The 21,340-nt window shown below is 43.6% G+C and overlaps 1 protein-coding gene across 1 annotated transcript in view; it reads left to right on the top strand.

The window, feature by feature from the left end:
• The window catches only part of LOC122814358, an 862,993-nt gene that overhangs the window by 524,675 nt on the left and 316,978 nt on the right, over positions 1-21,340 (top strand). The gene's annotated exons all lie outside the window — the stretch shown is intronic.

The following is a 21,340-nucleotide window of genomic DNA, read 5'->3' as shown; positions in this document are numbered from 1 at the left end:
AGACAAATGGATTTTGCAGACAATAGACAAAGGCTACAGGTTTCACTTCCACACTCTACCAAAAAAGAGAGGAATGCCAAACCTACCACCAAACCAAAAAACAAACGCTCTAAGACAAATCAACCACCTACTAAGGATGAGAGCTATAGAAAAGGTACCGCCTATGGAACAAGGACAAGGATTTTACTCCAGACTTTTCCTGGTACCAAGGAAAGAAAATCAATGGAGGCCTATTCTCGACCTGTCCGCTCTGAACACATATCTCATTGTTCCAAAATTCAAAATGCTGACCCTACAGCAACTTCTTCCCATGCTGGGCAAGGAGTCTTGGCTGGTGACTCTAGATCTCAAGGAGGCATACCTGCACGTCCCTATATGACCAGATTGCAGAAGATACCTCAGATTTCTTGCAGGATCAGAGCATTATCAATTCTCAGCATTGCCCTTTGGCTTATCTACTGCGCCCAGAGTATTCACGAAATGCCTGGCATCAGTAATTGCTCATTGCAGGCTTCAGGGAATTCAGATTTACCCATACCTGGACGACTGCCTAATACAAGCGGACAACAAGACCAAATTAACAAAAGATTTGGAAAAGGTTATACAACTGCTACAAGCCCTGGGATACACAGTCAACATGAAAAAGTCAAGGCTGGTGCCATCCCAAAGGATAACATTCTTGGGTGCAGAACTGGACACATCAAATCAGATGGCATTTCTCACAGAAGAAAAGCAAAAGCAACTACCACTCTATTTCATGGCATTAACAACACAGACCCAGCTTATAGCAAGGAAAGTCCTGCAAGCCCTGGGTTACATGGCATCCTGCATAATATTGATTCCGCATGCCAGGCTGCATATGAGAAAGTTGCAATGGTACCTAAGGAATGTATGGTCTCAACACAAGCACAGTCTAGAAGCCCAGATTCCAATAATTCCATGCCTGAAGCAAGAATTCCTGTGGTGGGCTCAGGCCTGTCAGTTAAACAGAGGACTGCCTTTCCACAAACCTCATCCAAGCCAGACCATCACCACGGACGCCTCAGACCTAGGCTGGGGGGCACACATGGTGGACAAGTGTATACAAGGCCTATGGACACAAGACCAGCTGAATCTACACATAAATCAAAAGGAGATGCTGGCAGTGAAACATGCAATCCAGACATTCAGACCTTTTCTTCAACAGGGTCACTTGCTGATAAGGACGGACAACACTACAGTCATGTGGTATATCAACAAACAGGGAGGTACACACTCATATCCTCTATGCCGGATGGCAATGGACCTGTGGAACGTGGCCCTGAACCTCAACATTCAACTCCAGGCCAAATTTGTGCCAGGAAAAGAAAATTCACTAGCAGACACCTTAAGCAGAACTACCACGGATGCCCATGAATGGATGCTGCATCTAGACATCTTCAAAACCATTACAAAGAAATGGGGGCTACCAGAAATAGACCTGTTCGCATTCCCACACAACCACCAATTGAGGAAATTCTGCACAAGGACATACCACCCACTTGCTTGGAAGGTGGACTCCTATCCTTCAGTTGGGAAAACCTGACAGCATATGCATTCCCACCTCTTCCTTTGATGCACAAAGTCCTACTGAAGATCAAAGAGGATCACCCAAGGATAATCCTGATAGCTCCAGACTGGCCGAGGCAGCATTGGTACCCACTACTGAGGAGTATGTCTCGGACACACGCATGGCCTCTACCTCTATGTCCTTTACTTCTAACACAGAACAACTACAAGATCCTTCATCCAAACTTGAAAACACTACAGCTAGCTGCTTGGAATATTACATAAAGCAAAATAACCCAGATTTATCTCAGAGGGTTAAAGACATTATCCTGGAGGCTCACAGACCCTCCACAAGGAAGACTTATTCAGCCAAATGGAAAAGATACCTCATTTGGAGTGCAGCAAAAGGAGAAAATGTATCATTAGCAAACATAGCTAACATCCTGGAATACTTAGCAGAACTTTTCCACAATGGCCTGTCTTACTCCTCCATTAAGATTCATGCATCAGCAATTTCAGCAGAATACAACATGGATCCTCCAGTCTTCTCTCATCCTCTACTCAGGCAGTTTCTGAGAGGAATTAAAAATGTAAAGCCTCCAAGGAAGCCACCTTTGCCTACATGGGACCTTAACTTTGTGCTGGAAAAGTTAACACTTCCCCTTTTGAACCAGCAGCAACAGCAGAATTACAGTTCTTATCTTGGAAAACTGCTTTCCTGCTTGCAATCACTTCAGCAAGAAGGGTTTCGGAATTACAGGCATTAATGGCAGTACAGCCCTTCCTTATCTTCCATCAGGATAGAGTGTCCTTGAGAACTAACCCTACTTTTATGCCAAAAGTGGTCTCCAGAGTATCATTGAACCAAGCAATTCACTTACCAACATTCTTCCCCAACCCACAGAACAGGGGGGAAAGACTACTACATACCTTGGATGTGCACAGGCAATTACGCTACTATCTGGACAGAACTAAGACCAACAGAAAAACTGACCAGCTTCTGGTAGCATATGCAACAGGAATGCAAGGAAAAGCAATTTCAAAACAGACAATCTCAAAATGGATAGGAAATTGCATTAGATTTTGCTACTCTTTTCATGGAAAGACAACTCCAGAAAACATCAGACCTCACTCCACAAGGGCTACAGCCACTACTACAGCTTTCCTACGAGGAGTGGCTACCAAAGACATTTTAGAGGCTGCTACTTGGAGCTCCGTGCATACATTTGCCAAGCATTATAATCTTCCTTTATACTCCAGATCCCGAGCAGGTTTTGCAACTGCTGTTTTGCAAGGGATCTTAACTACACCTTCATTATCTTAGTACCTCCTCCCCCAGTTTGGCTATGGTATTCTACCCATATGTTAGGACTGCAGATGCATCCTTGAAGGACATAGTACAGTTTTGTACCTACCATAAATGTAGATGTCCGAGGTATGCATCTGCAGTCAGGATTACCCCCTCCTTCCCTCTGTGGTACTCCTAGGGCACTTACCCATCTTGTAGCTAGCTGGGGGAATCTATTATGGTGTATTTGTTTGTATATATGTATATACATTCTTATATTGTTTGCTCTCTACTGTTTGGAATCATTTGCATTTATCCAAATTTAGCCTTCCTAGAGGGCACCTGGCATCTGGGGCAAGAAACACTGAGGAAAATGGCGTCGGCTGATGCCTTTATACCCAATACACAGCAGCTATGACGTCGGGTGAAGTGCGACATCAGCCGAGGCCAGACCCAGACTTTGGAATCCGGCCGACTGAAGGGCTGCCTGAGGCAGGACAACCCATATGTTAGGACTGCAGATGCATACCTCTCGGACATCTACATTTATGGTAGGTACAAAACTGTACTTTACTTCCTATGCTAGGCAAGGATGCCTGGTTGGCAACTCTAGATTTAAAAGAGGCTTACCTGCATATCCCAATCAGGGAATCTTGCAGAAGGTACCTATGCTTCAAAGCAGGCTGCATGCATTATCAGTTCTCTGCACTGCCCTTTGACTTGTCTACTGCACCCAGGGTATTCACAAAGTGCCTGGCTCCAGTAATTGCATTTTGCAGGCAAAGAAATACTCAAATATAGCTATACCTGGACGATTGTCTAATTCAGGCAGAAAACCAGGCCATTCTTCTAAAACATCTGGCGTTTGTAAAAAGGGTTCTAACTTGTCTAGGGTACACAATAAAATAAATCACAACTGGTACCCTCTCAAAAGAAATTACATTCCTGGGTGCAAGTTTGAATACCACTGCCGAAATGGCTTTCCTTACGCCAGAAAAGCAAATTCATTTGGTGACTTACTTCAAACAGGTGGCCACAAAAACCCTGCTATCTGCAAGGCAAGTACTGCAAGCCTTGGGTTTCATGACCTCCTGCATTCTTCTAATTTCATATCCAAGACTGCATATGAGGAAACTTCAGTGGTACTTAAAAAGTTTATGGAGTCAACATTGTCACAGCCTGGAAACAATGATTCCTATCATACCTTGCCTGCACCTAGAGTTCCTATGGTGGACAGAGGCCTGCCACCAAAACAAGGGACTGCCATTCACACCACCCCCTGCCACCCAAACCCTAACTACAGGCACATCAGGCTATGTGTGGGGGGCTCATCTGGCAGGGAAGTGCATTCAAGGCAAATGGAGCCCAAATCAAATGCACCTTCATATCAGTCAAAAAGAATTGCTAGCTGTGCAGAATCCTCTGACAGCCTTCAAGGACTACCTTCATCCAGGACAATTACTGATAAAGACCCACACCACCACGGTTATGTGGTACATAAGCAAGGGGGTGCACATTCCTACCCCCTCTGCAGAGTAGCCATGGCGTTGTGGAACACAGCCGTGAGATACCAAGTACAACTACAAGCTCAATTCCTGCCAGGAAAGCTGATTGATCTGGTAGATGAACTAAGCAGAAATCTCATGGAACCACATGAATGGAACCACTGAATTTTAACATGTTGACATGCAAATGGGGAGCCCAGACATAGATCTTTTTGCCTCACCCCAGGACTACCAGTTGGACAAATTTTGCACAAGAACTCATCACAAAAAAGCCTGGAAAGTTGATGCTCTGTCCTTCAGCTGGAAAAACCTTTCAGTCTATGCCTTTCCCCCTCTGGCTCTGCTCTCCAAAGTTCTACTAAAAGTCAAACAGGACAAACCAAACATGATTTTGATTGCTCCAGACTGGCCTCGCCAACACTGGCACCCACTCCTGCGCAGTGTGTTGCACATTTCACCATGGCACCTGCCTCCAACACCTTCCTTACTGTCTCAGCAGGAGAACCAAATTCTGCACCCTCGGCTCCAAAAATTGAATCTTGCAGCTTGGCTAATTACTTAAATTCCCCCTTAGCATCCCTCAGCAAACCTGTGATGGATGTCATTTTGGAGGCGAGAAGACCTAGTACTAGAAAATCTTATGCTGACAAATGGAAAAGATTCTGTGCCTCCTTTCGAGCCATCTGCTACTGCAGACTTAAAATTTCTATCCTGGAAAACAGCTTTCCTTTTAACAATCACTTCCACTAGAAGGATATCTGAATTACAGGCCTTTATGGCAGCGGAGCCTTTCATCATCTTTCATGCGGACAGGGTGTCACTCAGGACCAATCCATCATTCATGCCCAAGGTGGTATCCAGTGTGGCTCTTAATCAGTCCATTCATTTGCCAACTTTCTTTCCCAATCCACAGAACAAGGGGGAGCGGATTCTGCATTCATTGGATGTACATAGACAACTTAGATTCTACTTGGATAGGACTAAATCTCAAAGAAAATCTGAACTGCTGGTAGCGTTTGCTGCAGGGGCAGAGGGGAAGGCTATTTCAAAGCAAACCATTTCTAAATGGATAAGCCATTGTATTAATTTCTGTTACAAGCACCATGGAAAACCTATCCCCTGGGGGATCAGGTCTCATTCCACCAGGGCTGCCTCTACTTCAGCAGCCTTTCTCAGAGGTGTTCCCACCAGGGATAGTCTAGAAGCTCACCAAATGATAAAACGTTCCAGGATGCATGAAAAATACTAGTAACCAAAAGTAATGCACCCAGTAGCCATCAAGGAGAACTCCACTTTATTTGAACCAAACACCAGCAAAATCCATTAGTTGTTAAGCAACTTTTAAAGCATGTACTGGTAGTCTATTCTCTTTATAAAGGTATTTCTGCTCTGTGTTAATTCAGAAGTTTTACATGGCTTTTGATTTGTTCTCTACGGGAAGTGCTTTACAGTGTCTGACTGAGTTGAGAAAAAAATGTTTTCAGCAGAGACCTGGAGAGAAAAGCTCCACAAACAAAAACATTATTAAGGTGTATATATAGGCCTCTTCAAGCATGTGAATTATCCTTGTTCTGATGAAGTCATTGTCTATGATGAAAGCGCTTAACAACTAATGGATTTTGCTGGTGTTTGATTCAAATAAAGTGGAGTTTTCCTTGATGGCTACTGGGTGCATTACTTTTGGTTAATAGTCTAGAAGCTGCTACCTGGAGTTCAGTTCATACTTTCACCAAGCATTATCACTTACCAATTTTCTCTAAATCCAGAGCTGGCTTTATCACTGCTGTTTTGCAGGGCCTTATAGCTGGTCCTAATGCTGTATAAATCCATCCTCCCAACCATAGCTGTGGGAATCTACCAAAATGTAATGACTGCAACAGTGAAACACGAAGAACATAGTACAGTTGTGTACACTTACCATAAATGTAGATGTTCGAGTGTATTCACTGTTGCAGTCCTGGTTATCCTCCCACCAGCCCCCTGTTTTTCTCTTACTATACCTCTACTTCCTTTTACTATGCTTAAAAGCCTATTTGGTGTATTTGCTTTTGTTTGGAGGTATGTTTTTTGTGTTTTCATTTTATATATATATATATATATATATATATATATATATATTTTTTTTTTTTTTTGCGCTCCCCATTTGGGGGGCACCTGACATCTGGGGCAAGAAAAACTGATGTAATGGTGTCGGCTGCATGTTTTATACCCCTGACGACCCAATGTCATGGAAGAAGGGACAGCAACTGACGCAGGACCCAAGACTTTGTTAATCAGGCTGACTGAGGGCAACCTGCGGGCAGATTACTCAAATGTAATGACTGCAACAATGAATACACTCTAACATCTACATTTATGGTAAGTGTACACAACTGTACTTTTTTTTTCTCTTGCAAACTTTACAGCCATGGGTTAAGATCTTAGCTTGAATTAGCAGCTAAAATGAAACGTTTTCCCCATTTACAAATAATCCTGCTTTCTCAAACAGGAAAATGCTTTAAATATGTTTTCTGTTCCACTAAGCCACTTTTCAGTGATAACTAAAAACCCAACTAAATATTACCAACAATTTAAAGCTTTGACCTCATATGAAATATTTCAGCCTTTCCTGAAGAAACTCTGTGCAGTGACCCATTACCTCCCCCCACCTTTCTACCCTTCTTTTTCTACTTCCTTAAAGAAAGTAACACCACTAAAATTGAAATGGTTACAATATTCTGCTACTTAGCCACAGAATCCCAGCCAACCAACTGCCCTTTACTCCACCAAGGTTTAGTAATGTGTTAGCAGGTAAACTAAACAACAAATAAATCTACAGGGTTATCAAACGTAAGCATTGGCTTTGTGGTCCTGAACAAAAGTTTTTCCACTTTTTGCCAAACCTTTCTATCCACAATTACCCAATGTACTCATTTACAACCTGCAAATGGCTGTAAATTCCATAAGACCTAGATTAACTTTAATGACCCACTCAGCTGAATTATGTAGTATTATTATTTTTATTATTAATTTCATTTTATTTGTTAAGAAATAAACCAGACATGATTTATTTGCATTAAGCACAAGTTAGCGAACCAAACATGATTTATGTTGTATTAAGCATACAAGCTGGCCCAAACTCCCTAGCCTTGCCATGTGATTCTTCACTGATCCCAGCCATCTAATTAATTGCAGGCCACCACTATTGTTTGCTAGATTGCTAAGAAAAACAATTTCAGCTATTGCTAAAACCTTTTGCATCTCATCCCTAAACCGCAGGCCACACTTAGGCATGTGTGTGCCTTTGTTTCATGCCTTAAGTGAGCCTTAATCCCATAGTAAACCCTACTTAAAGTATTGATTTAAACATATTCTGTCATTTAAATTTAGTCTGATACCTTCAAGTACATATTTTATTTTACCCTCTAGCCTGTTTGTAACCTAATCTCCAGGTATTTCAAAAATCTAACTGATTTGAGTTACAAAATTACACAAACTAAAGCTATTACATCAAATTGTAACAAGCAATCTGCCTACTTGTTCTTCAACCAAAGTGTCTTTAAACATCAACAATAACATAACTAGCCTTTTCTCTGATACAAAATTGTTCTCCCATGTAAATAAAATAGTTTAAGGCAAACTGCCCTTGAGTGCCTTCAACTATTTCTGATCCTCTCCAAATGCTCTGCCTTGTGCCTACTTTCCAGCCTCAGTTCCTAGGCCCTGCCCTGTGGCTAACTGCAGGCCTCAGCTCACAGGTCCTGCCATGTGACTAACTGTAGGCCTCAGCTGCTAGCAACTAAGCCTCAACCATATCACCCCCCTGTGTATAATTTTTTTTTTTAATTTTATTTTAAACTTGTACAACACTTCCTGTGTCTTATGTATAACCCCAGGTCTTCCAAGGGGCATGTGCCCTAGTTATTTCTCTTTTTTAACTATGCTTTACTTCAGTCAGTGCCAATCCTTGGTTAAGTACTTACAAAACTCTTATGGTGTTCTAATTTCAATTGATACCTTACAAATGCAACCTTAAGTCCTATCCTTGCTTGTAGCATCGAAATACAGGCCTGCAAAACAAAATGCAATTGTAATATACCAAATCAATGCAACATTACCCCCACTTACTGCTGAAAAACTACTTGCATGCCTTTAAGCACAATACCCTAAGCTTCCTACACCATTAAGTAAACATAGTACAGATCATACAGATAAATGCCACTAAAGCCTGTGATTAAATCCAAAAACAAACAAAAGGCCCCTACCTTGGATCACCCACTTAGATCAAACACACACCAGTAATCCACAGATAAGCTGATCAGACTAGTTGCAAAGGTGGAGGTCGAAAAGACTGATTTGCTTTGTTCTCAGCTTTTTCAACCGTTTCCCTCGACAGCCCAGCCCACCTCAGCCCTCCTACCTATCCTGATCCTACCTATTCTCTACCTCCCCCCTCCCCTCCCCCCACTGAAACCGGAGTACGAGCTGACCTGCCTCAGACAAATGACGGCTTGCCAGCTGTTGTTACCAATCTTTTTTTTCTAATCCTCAGAATAAAGGGGAAAGGATCTCGCACTCCTTGGATGTGCACAGACAGCTCAGGTTCTACCTTGACAGGACTAAACCTTTTAGAAAATCTGACCAGCTGCTAGTCAGCTTTGTTACAGGGGCAGAGGGCAAGGCCATTTCAAAGCAAACCATTTCTAAATGGATAGCACACTGCATCCATTTCTGCTACAAACACCATGGAAAACATACCCCACAGGGAATCAGACCTCATTCCAGTAGGGCTACCTCAACCTTTACAGCTTTTCTCAGGGGAGTCCCCCTACCAGGGACATCCTGGAAACTGCAACCTGGAGTTCTGTACACACCTTCAGCAAGCATTACCACTTGCCTATACACACCTTCAGCAAGCATTACCACTTACCTATACACACCTTCAGCAAGCATTACCACTTGCCTATACACACCTTCAGCAAGCATTACCACTTGCCTATCTTTTCTAAATCCAGAGCTGGATTTGTCACAGCAGTCTTACAAGACCTGCTAGCCAGCCGTAATACTTCTTGACGCCTCCACCCTTCCTCAGTTTTGGGAATCCACTCAAGTGTGATGACTGCAACAGTGAAACATGAAGAACATAGTACAGTTGTATACACTTATCATAAATGTAGATGCTCAAGTGTATTCACTGTTGTACTCCTCGGCCTTAGGTCAACTGGTGTCCTAGGCAAAAGGGCTCCACTGCTCCCCCTACCACACCATTTGGTGCCGCCATCCTGGTTTACCTATACCAAATAAATACTGGAAAAGTGCCCCTGCTACATCGGCACCCTAGGCGGCTGCCTAGTTGGCTTATGCCTAAGGCTGGCTATGAGTCCTGGTTACCCTCCCTCCAGCCCCCTGCCTTTTCTGTACTTTCTACCTTTCCTCTTTTTTTGGCCATATCATATGGCAGTGGTATTTACTTTCTATGGGAGGTGTTCCACACCATGTGATTGCTTCCTATTTTGGAGGTTCCTGACATCTGGGGCAAGAAAAACTGATGTAATGGCATCGGCTGCATGTTTTATACCCCTGACAACCTGACGTCGTGGAAGAGGTGACAGCATCTGACACAGAAATCCCAAGACTCTGGTATTCGAGCCGACTGAGTGCTACCTGCAGGCAGATAACCAACATCTACATTTATGGTAAGTGCACACAACTGTACTTTACAATGCTGCAGATGCCTCAACTAGGTCAGCAGCCTCTGGGTCAGTCCTGAGAAGATATTCTTGGCTCAGGCTACAACCCTTACCTGATGATTTCAAGGCCAAATTGATGGACGCCCCCCCCTAGATAATAGTCTTATTTGGTAGCTCAGCTGCAGACCTGTTGAAATCATTACAGGAAAATGTTAAGAAGCTACAGGATCTTTAGCATATTCTTGTTTCTCCAGTCCCTAGGTTCCAAAGGAAATATCCAGCTAAGACTGCCTTTGAGAACATCTGTCATGCCTTCTTCCTCGGAAAGAAAAGGGGTCCTGGGAAACTAGCTTCTTCTAAATCTACTCCATCCACTCAGGCTCAAAAACAGCCTTTTCAGTCCCATTCCCCTGTCCCTTCATCTTTCTTTATCTCTCTCTTACTGCTTGGAACCAGATCTCCATGTACTCATGGGTCCTCTCCATCATCCAAAGATGATATTTCATGGTTTGGGAAACATTTCCCTCCTTTAGAGGCATGCCACAACCACCAAAGGATCAATTGGTATTCTTCTCTAAGGTCATTTCTGATCTTCGTTCTCAGGGGACAATTCAAGGTCCCTTCCTCCCAACAAGGTAAAGGTTTCTATTCCAGAATGTTTTGGTTTCCAGGAAGAAAGACCTCTGGAGATCCATCCTGGACCTTTCCCATTTAAACACCTTTCTGAAAGTCCCCTCCTTTCAAATGCTGACTTTTCCCTCTGTTCTTCCCCAAACATTCATGGTGTCTTTAGACATTAAAGACTCTTACCTTCACATCCCCATTCACCTTCAGTTCAGGACATTTTTACATTTTTCTTTTGTGTCCTTGCATTTTCAGTTTTGTGCTTTGCCCTTAGGTCCCTCTCTGGCACCAAGGGTCTTCACAAAATGCTTGGCTCCTGTCATAGCTTTCAGCAGATTGCAGGGAATTCAGATCTTCCCTTACCTCAATGACCTTATCCAAGCCCAGTCCCCAGGCCTACTTCAGGAGAATCTTTCCTTCAGTATTTCCCTTCTGGAGAGTCTAGGTTTCACTATAAACTATCAGAAGTCCTCTCTGATCCCTTTGCAAGACCACATTTTCCTGCACTACAGGATCCAAGCAAACAAGATGCCCACAGAAAAGGTGCTGTTCCTCACTTCTACTTCCAGAGCATCTAATCCCTTCAATCTCTGATGGCCAGGGACTTCTATGCTTCCTGGGGTTCATGGCATCAACGATCCCCATGCTTCCTTTGGCCAAGTTGTACATGAGGAAAATTCAGTGGTTCCGAAGGACAGTTTGGATGCAGCACTCCCACCCTCTGTATTTCATGATTCCACTTCTACCTTGCATAAAAAGGGAGTTGGATTGGTGGATAACTTCAGGTGACCAAAAACCCTGGTCTTCCCCTTCAACTACCCCTCCCCTCTCTAGAGTTGTACATCAATGGTTCAGACACAGGATGGAGTGTGATGCTTCAAACCTGGAGGATCAAGGATGTTTGATCTTCAAAACAGACAAAGGAACATAATGTAAAAGACAAGAGGACCCATGTTTTTGCCCTACAAATCTGCAAACACAAGCTAACTCCAGGGATGCTGAGGTGGTGCAACACCACTGCCCTTTGGTACGTCAACAAGCAGGGAGGAACAAAGTCTTGCCTCTTATGCAGACTAGCCATACACACCTGGGATTTAGCCTTACAAAGTAGTTTCCCTTCAGAAAGTTTACCTTCCCTCAGCTCAGAATGTGGTGGCAGACTCATTAAGCAGGTCCATGACCCAATCCCCACAAATGGATGTTGCACAGGGATATGTTTCTGGACCTGCTCCATCTTTGGGGTACACCTCAGGTAGATCTTTTTGCCTGTCCCATGAACAGGCAACTTCCAAAATTTTGTGCCAAGGTTACACATCCCTTGGTCTGGAAGGTGGGCACTCTATCATTCTCTTGGAAGGGGATGTTTTAGTATGCATTCCCCCTTGCATCTCCTCCAAAATGTCCTACTGAAGATTCAGCAGGATCAGCCAGAGATCTTACTGGTAAGTCCCTTTTGGCCAAGGCAACACTGGTTTCCCTTTCTTCTGCATTTAGCCAGGGGCAGTCATCACAAGTTTACCCCACAGGATGGATATACACACACAGGACAAGGGAACCTAATACATCCACAGCTGTCAACTCTGAACTTGGCTCTGTGGGTAATAGGGTTTTAATTCCCTTTAGACACCTATTTTCAGAGGACGTGCCTCAAGTTCTGCAGGAGGCCAGAAAACACACTACTAGGAAATCCTGTGTTTCCAAATGGAAAGGGTTTGCCATCTGGTGTCACAAAAAGGATCTACAGCCACTGTCACTAGGTGTCCCAGTGGTTTTGTCCTATCTGTGTGAACTGAAGGGTAGGCTGTCTTATTCCATGGTGAAAGCTCACCTTTTAGCCATCTCGGCTTGTCTGTCCCCTCTAGGTTAGAGGTTAAACTGTTCCTTAAAGGCATCCTTCATGTTAGACCACCAAAGGAACCAGTCCCTCCTCCTTGGGATCTGAATTTTGTGTTAGAGAATCTTACGCTGGCACCTTTTGAGGCCAGCAAGCTCCTCTTCCCTACAACATTGCACATGGAAAACATTTCTGCTAGTGGCCATTACCTCTGCCAGAAGGGTCTCGTGAGTTGCAAGCTCCAATATCTAATCTCCTTTTCACAGAGACAGGGTACCCTTGCATACCAACCCTTCCTTTATGTCCAAAATGGTCAATGAACTGTCCCTTAATCAGTGCTGTTAACTTTCCCACCTTTTTTTTCCTCCCCCTCAGTCTCCCAGTGAGAGAATCCTGCACAGTTTGGATGTGCACAGGCATCTCCGATACTATCTTGATAAAATCAAACTTGCCCATAAATCTGATCACCTGTTTGTGTTCTACCAGCCCCCTGGATCAGCCAGTTTCCAAGCAAACTATCTCTTCTTGGATTTCTAAAGCTATCTCCTTCTGTTATTTAGCTAATGTTAAGAGCCATTCGTCTCCACTGAGGACACTCTCCACTAGAGCAGTATCCTCCTGTGGGGCTTTCTGTAAAGGCTTATACACTTGCTCTATCCAGGAGGTGGCTACCTGGTCCTCTGTTCATACTTTCACTAAACATTATAAGCTTGATGTCATCATCTCCATGTCTAGGACTGTTTTGCCAGAGCTATTCTATATGGATTTATAGAAAAAGCCTCTGCTCCTCCTCCTCCCAGTCTTTCCCAAGCATGAGCTTTGGCATTCTCCCTAATGTGATGAATACTGCAGCATATGAATAGAACATAGAATAGTTGTGTAAAATCTTACCATAACCATAGATGTTCTTCTGTTCTGTATGCTACAGTATTTATTGCATTCCCGCTTGCCTTCCCCCTAATGTTTGCCTGTTTTTCCTGGTGATATGTTTCTCACCTAGGCTGAGGCTGGTACTTGGTGACATTCAGTTCTGAGGTTGGTGCATGCCGATGTCTGCTTTATACCCAACGTCTCTTTATGACTGACAAACGTGGGATGATGTGCGGTGTAGCATGTACCTCGCAGTAACATGTAGACTTTTGTATGCTGGCCAGATGTATGAGTCAGCTCGAGTCGGACTCCCTAATGTGATGAATATTGCAGCTTATAGAAGAGAAGGAGATCTATGGTTATGGTAAGATTTTACACAGTTATTCTTTCCTTTTTTGAGTCCCAAATTCTTTTTTTTTTTTTCTCTTTCTGCTGCTTTGCAGGTATAAGGGGCAGCAAACAAAGTCTGGGGTATGTTAGGTGACTAGGCATTATGGGTAAAGGGAGGAGCACGAGAGTTTGTTTCCCATGAGCTGGAAGAAGCAGCCAAGTCAGATCTGAGGATCGGATCCAAACCCAACAGCTGAGGAATTTTGAAGGCTGGACAACACATATGGAACATTATGGTGAATAAATAGCTTATGCTCCTGTTTCATAACCCTCTTGCAGATCCTGCTGTAGTTTATTTAGCCAAAAATTCTATTTTTAAACAACTTACCAGTACTAACCCCATTCAATCAAACAAGAAAGGTAGAGATTTTGACTGGTATAGAAAAAAAGAGGGCTTCTGCCTTAGTCTTTAGAATGATAAATTGTAAGGCTTACCTGTTCAAAGTTCTGCTTGAAACCTTTGCAGATACTAGTATAATTGTTACTGAATTGCCCTCTTCTGAAGGCTAGTCTTTTCTACTTAACATGATTTTTTTCTGTGTCTTAAGTAACCTAATGTACTATTAAACGTGCATATTCAGTTTACTGGGAAGCTGCCATGAGTTCTGTTATGTGCAGGTATACTTGACAGATTACAAAATTTGCCAAAAGATGTAAAGGTACAGATCCTCAGTGCCCCCTTGAACAAGGAAAGTGATATCCAAGTTTTAAAGCACCTTTATGGATGTTTTAACCAGTGAAGCTTTACTGCATTTTCTAGTCTTCTTGTATAGTATAGACCTACTCAAAAGGTCAAGCAAAATTTTCAGTCTCCCATTTCAAAATACAATGTGAATTATTTCTCCAGCCTTGGTCACTTTTTCTTGTGAAAAATAGATTCCCAAGCTGTTTTCTCCCTTTCTGTCTCATTTGTTATCCCAAGTTGTTGCAGAACCAGCAAAATTTCAGAAAGGCAAATGATTTAATTCCAGAATAATTAGATTACCCCAAAAAGACAGAGACCGGAGACCTGTGCTGGATCTTTGTCTTGTCAGTCTGTTCATAAAAGTTCTGAAGTTTGCCATTCTCACCATTCAGACTCTTGTTCCCTAATCCCCCTGCTTTGCTTTTTGGCGATTCTGGATCTCAAAGGTGCTCATCTTTTTATTCCTTTTCAGAGGCTTTCAACCCTATGTAAGGTTTTCTGTATCTGGTTTGCATTTTCAGTTGTCTTATTTACCCTTTGGGCTTTTCAAAGCCCCCAAGGGTATTTACAAAATGTTTAGTTTCAGTGACTGTTGATTGTAGGCTACAGGGAATCCACATTTCCCTACTTGGATGATTGCCTTATATTTTGCAATCTTTTTTCAAAATTGTCAAAGATCACTTCTTGCCATGAATCTGTTTCAAAACCTAGGGTATCCTCTCAGATGTTCTTCGTATTTCACTGTTGCAGTCATCACACTTGGGTTATCTTCCTGCAGGTAGCCCTCAGTTGGCCTGAATACCAGAGTCTTGGGATTTCTGCATCGGATGCTGTCGCCTCTTCCATGACATCAGGTCGTCAGGGGTATAAAACATGCAGCCGATGCCATTACATCAGTCTTTCTTGCTGAGAAGGAGCCCGAAGCAGAAGCAGTTTACAAGTGCCAGTCGGCCACTACCTGAAATTTTAGTTTTTTGAGTTTCAAACCTGAAGTCTTCTAAAGCTAAGTACCCCATCGGGGATTCTTTTTTTCTTGCTCTAATCGATGTCAGAAAAAGTTAACAATTGTCTTGCCTGTGGAAATCAAATACCTCTCAGAGATTTTCATTCTTACTGCATCACCTGTTTAGGCCCAGACCACGACGTCCCTTGCTGTCGGTTTTGTCTCTTGTTTAACGCCCGAATAAATGAATAGCCCCATTCATCATCGGGCTATTTTTGTAGCTAAATTCTTTCGCTCTCGTTCTCCATATTCTTAAATGACTTCCATAAGCCATCCGACTACTGATCTTCTGAAAAAGCTCAAAGACAGAGACAGACCGCATAGGTCAAAAACTGCCGACGACGCTTCCATTAAGCTAGTCGCCAGTCCGCCGGTACTCAGTGAGGTGCCTTTGCAGCCCCTGATGGCAAATTCTACAGATTTTCAGGCCTTTGCTGAGACCCACTCGGACTTCTGTATGCCACGAGATGCTTCAACTATGGAACTTGCGGATGTCTCTACCTTAAATGGTTCTGGAGCCACTGTGCAGACACTGGCTTCTGAGTGTGTATTCTGACCTACAGATATTCGTAGTAAACCGACAACTTCTTTTTTAACTAAAATTGCCAAGTTTCTCAGGCCCAGAGTTCGCACTATGCCTAGAAAACTGATGTCCAAAGTGCATGCTCAAGCTCCCATGCCACAAAAACAAATGCTTAGAATGGCTGATGACCTTATTACTCTAATTAGGGGAAGCCAGCCTTCCCCTGCTAAAATAAAAAGAATTGAATTTCCTTCTGATTCTACAGACCCAGGAGTCCGATGACTCTGACCTTTCTGATTACCAGGACATACCCTTATCTACCTCTGAAGATTCAGATGCAGAGGAATCCATTCCCTCTGCCTCCCCTCCAGAGGATTTTTCTTTTGGTGTAACCTTGCATACCTTAAGAGAGCATTTCTGCTGGGAATGCCAGGACTATCCTCAGTCCAAAAAGAGACTCGCAATTTTTAGATTTACCTCAGCACAGGCCTCTAGCTATACCCCCTGTCCTGGACATTGTTGATGATGTCTTCATGGAATCCAGTCTTACTCCTGACACTTTACCACCAGTTGCTAGACAACCTGACAGGTACTACAAAGTACCCGACTCTCTCAAATTTCTCTCTAAGAATCCTACTGCGGATCGAGAGACCATTTCCCAGGGACCTAATGGCATTGTCTTCTACAGCCAAAACCCTACCCCTTCAGACACGGATTCTAGAGCTTTAGACATATGGGGTAAGTCGGTATGTATCTCTGCAACTCTTGCCATCAGGGCTTTGAGTTGCCAGTTTCACATGTTGAAGTACCAGCAACATATTATGGAACTAATTAAACAAAAAAATGGTGTTCCTTCCAGATTGTGCAGAAAATAAAGATTTACAAGAGTTAATGCATTCTGCAAACCAAGTTAGTAAACATACTCTGCAGTGTGAGTTTGATGCCTTAGAAGCATCTTGCAGGGCTGCTGTCACTGGGTCTGTACTAAGAAGGCATGCTTGGCTGAAGGAACAAGTCTTACCAGACCATGTCAAAGCAAAATTACTAGATGCTTCATTAAATCAGGATCGTTTGTTTGGCACAAAAGCAGAAGTTCTTAAAAAGATGGAAGAAATAGCTAAATCTATGCAAACTGTCAAAGATTTCTTACAGGTGCAGCCACCTAGATTCAGTAGGCACTGGTCTTCAAAAAACTGGTCCTTTCCAGTCCCTCCCAGGCCTTCTCAGTTCAAACCCAGGGGAAATAGACCCCCAAGTCTACAGTCTCGGGGTATGCAGACATCTAACAAGTGGAGTGTTCCCACCTCAAAAACAGGGAGTGGTAAGCCACCCCCTTATGGAAAAAGTTCACAATGACTTTCCAATTATCCTTCCCAGCCATGCCCAAGTACTTGCACCCCTAGGAGGAAAACTCGCCCTTCATGCAAAAAACTGGATGTCCATTACTCAGGACTGATGGGTTCTAAACATTGTATCCCAGGGATACAGATTCTACTTCCACTTACTGCCAACCCCAAGCGGGTTGCCAGACCTTCCTCCAAACCAGTGGGCAGAGGCTCAAAAGCAAGTACTTTTCCTTCTCCATACAAAGGGGACAAGGTCTCTACTCCAGACCATTCCTGGTGCCCAGAAAAGAGAGCTCTTGGCACCCTATCCTGGATCTATCAATTCTCAACACCTTTCTGGTGGTCCCAAAATTCAAAATGCTTATACTGCAACAGCTTCTTCCTATGCTAGCCAAGGATGTCTGGTTAGTCACCCTAGACTTAAAAGAAGGTTATCTGCACATCTTCATAAGGGAGTCTTGCAGGAAATATCTACATTTCAGGGCAGGCTCTATGCACTTCCCTTTGGCTTATCTGCTTCGCCCAGAGTATTCACAAAGTGCCCGGTTCCAGCCATTGCATACAGAAGGAAGAGAAATATTTAAATTTACCCATACTTGGACAATTGCCTGATTCAGGTAGACAGTCAGGAATTGCAACTTTAGCACCTGACATTTGTAAAAAGACTTCTAACTTCACCGGGATACACCAGCAATGAAAAGAAATCACAACTGTTGCCCAGCCAACAAATGTATTCCTGGGAGCAAGCTTGAACATAACTTCCCAGATGGCATTCCTCACTCCAGAAAAGCAGGTCCATTTAACAAACTATTTCAAACTAATGGCCACCAAAACCCAGCTATCTGCAAGGAAAATACTGCAATCCCTAGGGTTCATGGCCTCGTGCATTGTGTTAATTCCATATGCAAGACTGCATATGAGGAAACTTCAGTGGTACTTAAAAAGTCTCTGGTGCCAACATTCTCAGGACCTGGAAACAGTGATTCCTATCGTACCTTGTCTAAGGGCAGAGTTCCTTTGGTGGGCAGAGGCATGCAGCCACAACAAGGGACTTCCTTTCACTCAACCCCTCGCCGCCGAAACCCTGACAACAGACTCATCAGACTATGCATGTGGGCCTCACATGGCGGGCAAATGCATTCAAGGCAAAGCAGCACAGACCAAATTCCCTTGCATATCAATCAAAAAGAGATGCTAGCTCTACAGAATGCACTAACAGCCTTCAAATACCTTATCCTTCCAGGACAGCTCCTGATAAAGACAAATAACACCACAGTTATGTGGTACATAAAAGCAGGGGGGAGCTCATTCATACACACACTGCATGTTAGCCATGGCCCTGTGAAACACAGCCTTGAGCAACCAAGTGCACCTACAAGCTAAATTCCTGGCAGGCAAGCATAATTCACTGGCAGACGACAAGCAGAAATCTACTGGACCCTCACAAGTGGAAACTGGAACCCAACTCATTCAAACTTCTAACCCAGAGGTAGGCCTTTTTGCCTCCCCCCAAAACCACAAATTGAGGAAATTTTGCACCAGGAACCCGCACAGCAGAGCCTGGAAGGTGGATGCCCTATCCTTTACATGGGATAGCCTCTCAATTTATGCCTTTCCTCCTCTGCCCCTCCTCTCAAAAGTACTACTCAATATCAAACAGGACAGACCAAGGGCAATCCTTATTACACCAGACTGACCACACCAGCACTGATACCCACTCCTATGCAGTCTGACAGCAGTGCCACCCTGGCATCTACATCAGATACCTTTCCTGCTGTCTCAGCAGGAGGGACAGATTTTGCATCCACAGCTGTAAACTCTAAACCTTGCAGCCTGGCTTATCCCACGAATACTGCACCAGCATCCCTCAACAAACAGGTGTTGGATGTCATCCTTGAGATCAGAAGACCTAGTACTAGGAAATCCTGTGCTGAAAAGTGGAAAAGATATTGTTCTTGGAATCAGTGTCAAGGAAAGGACACAGCTGTGCCCACCTTACCTCAAATCCTTAATTACCTAGCAGAGCTGCTCCACAGAGGCCTATCCTTCTCATCCATTAAGATTCATGCCTCTGCCATCTCAGCTCATTATAATACTGAGCCTCCTTTCTTTTTCTCACCCTCTCATCAAACAGTTCCTGAGAGGAGCTAACAATTTAAGGCCCCTAGGAGAGTTCCACCATGGCCTGGGACCTTAACTTTGTATTGGAGAAGCTCACACTTCCCCCTTTTGAACCTGCTGCTTCAGCAGAGTTAAAATTCCTCTTTTGGAAAACAGCCTTACTTCTAGCTATTACAGCAAGAAGAGTGTCTGAGTTACAGGCACTAATGGCGATGGAGCCCTTCATTATTTTCCATGCTGACAGGGTTTCCCTCAGGACTAACCCATCCTTTATGCCCAAGGTGGTATCCAGTGTGGCTTTAAACCAATCCATCCATTTGCCAACCTTTTTCCCTAATCCTCAGAATAAAAGGAAAAGGATCCTACACTCCTTGGATGTGCACAGACAACTCAGGTTCTACCTTGACAGGACTAAGCCTTTCAGAAAATCTGACCAGCTGCTAGTCAGCTTTGCTACAGGGGCAGAGGGCAAGGCCATTTCGAAGCAAACTATTTCCAAATGGATAACACACTGCATCCATTTCTGCTACAAGCACCATGGAAAACCTACCCCCTCAGGGAATCAGAACTAATTCCACTAGAGCTACTTCAACCTCTACAGCATTTCTCAGGGGAGTCCCTACCAGGGACATCCTTCACCAAGCATTACCACTTACCTATTTTTTCTAAATCCAGAGCTGGATTTGCTACAGCAGCCTTACAAGGCCTGCTAGCCAGCCCTAACACTTCTTGACTGCCTCCACCCTTCCTCAGCTTTGGGAATCAACCCAAGTGTGATGACTGCAACAGTGAAACATAAAGAGCATAGTACAGTTGTGTACACTTACCATAAATGTAGATGTGTATTCACTGCTGCAGTCCTGGTTTCCCTCCCTCCAACCCCCTGGCTTTCTCTATCCTTTCTACCTATCCTCTTTATGGCCATTTTTTTATGGCAGGGATATTTACTTTTTACTGGAGGTGTTCCACACCAAGTAATAGCTTCCTATTTAGGGGGCTCCTGACATCTGGGGCAAGAAAAACTGATGTAATGGCGTCGGCTGCATGTTTTATACCCCTGATGACCTGTTGTCATAGAAGAGGCGACAGCATCTGACACACAAATCCCAAGACTCTGATATTCAGCCCAACTGAGGGCTACCTGCAGGCAGATAACCCAAGTGTGATGACTGCAACAGTGAATACACTCGAACATCCACATTTATGGTAAGAATACACAACTGTACTTTTTGAGAAATATTCTCTTTTTCCTTCATCACAGAATGACTTTACTAGGATGCCTTCTGGACAGACCCCTTATGGCTCATCTTCCCCCAGATCGGTGTTCACCATTAGATCAGTGTTGCAGTAGCTTAAGCTGTATGGATAATGTCCTGCCAAGGACTGGACAAGCAGTTGGCTTTCAAAGATTTAGGGCACCTTCCACGCAAGTTAGTGGTTATGGTGCCAAACCTTCTGAACTTTCTTGCTGTCAAAGTGTGGTATTCCCCGAGAACTTTGAGTGATAAACAGTTGGCTAGCACAAGTGTCCTTTAGGGGATTACCTTCCATCGTATCAATTTTTTTGAGAACACATTTATCTTTTGTATCATCTTTTGTGGCTAGGGGCTAGTAGTGTTTTGGGATGCTATCAAATATTTTAAATCAAAACTTTTTAGCTGGTTGGTCAGACTAGCTAACTAAGACTTCTACCTACTTGTCAGACACTCTTTTTGTTGGAGTCATGGATCTGGTTCCCTTTTCCTTGGTTGGTCCCTCCCCACTCCACAAGAAGAGAAAGGTTCATAGGTTCATACTAGGCTATCTGCCCTAGGGCATTTATAAGCCTAGCCAGAGTATGTTTGGCTTTTGCCACCCATTTTAAAGCTTCAATCTTGACCCTGGCTTCCTGTTTACTTTGGATGCTGATGAGTTACTGTGCTGTGGTGATGTCAGATCCCTTGGACTGCACATCA

The sequence above is a fragment of the Protopterus annectens genome, chromosome 10.part0 (genome assembly GCF_019279795.1).
Source record: "Protopterus annectens isolate FY-2018-M chromosome 10.part0, PAN1.0, whole genome shotgun sequence".
NCBI lineage: Eukaryota > Metazoa > Chordata > Ceratodontiformes > Protopteridae > Protopterus > Protopterus annectens.
This window is presented reverse-complemented; position numbering and strand designations above follow the sequence as displayed.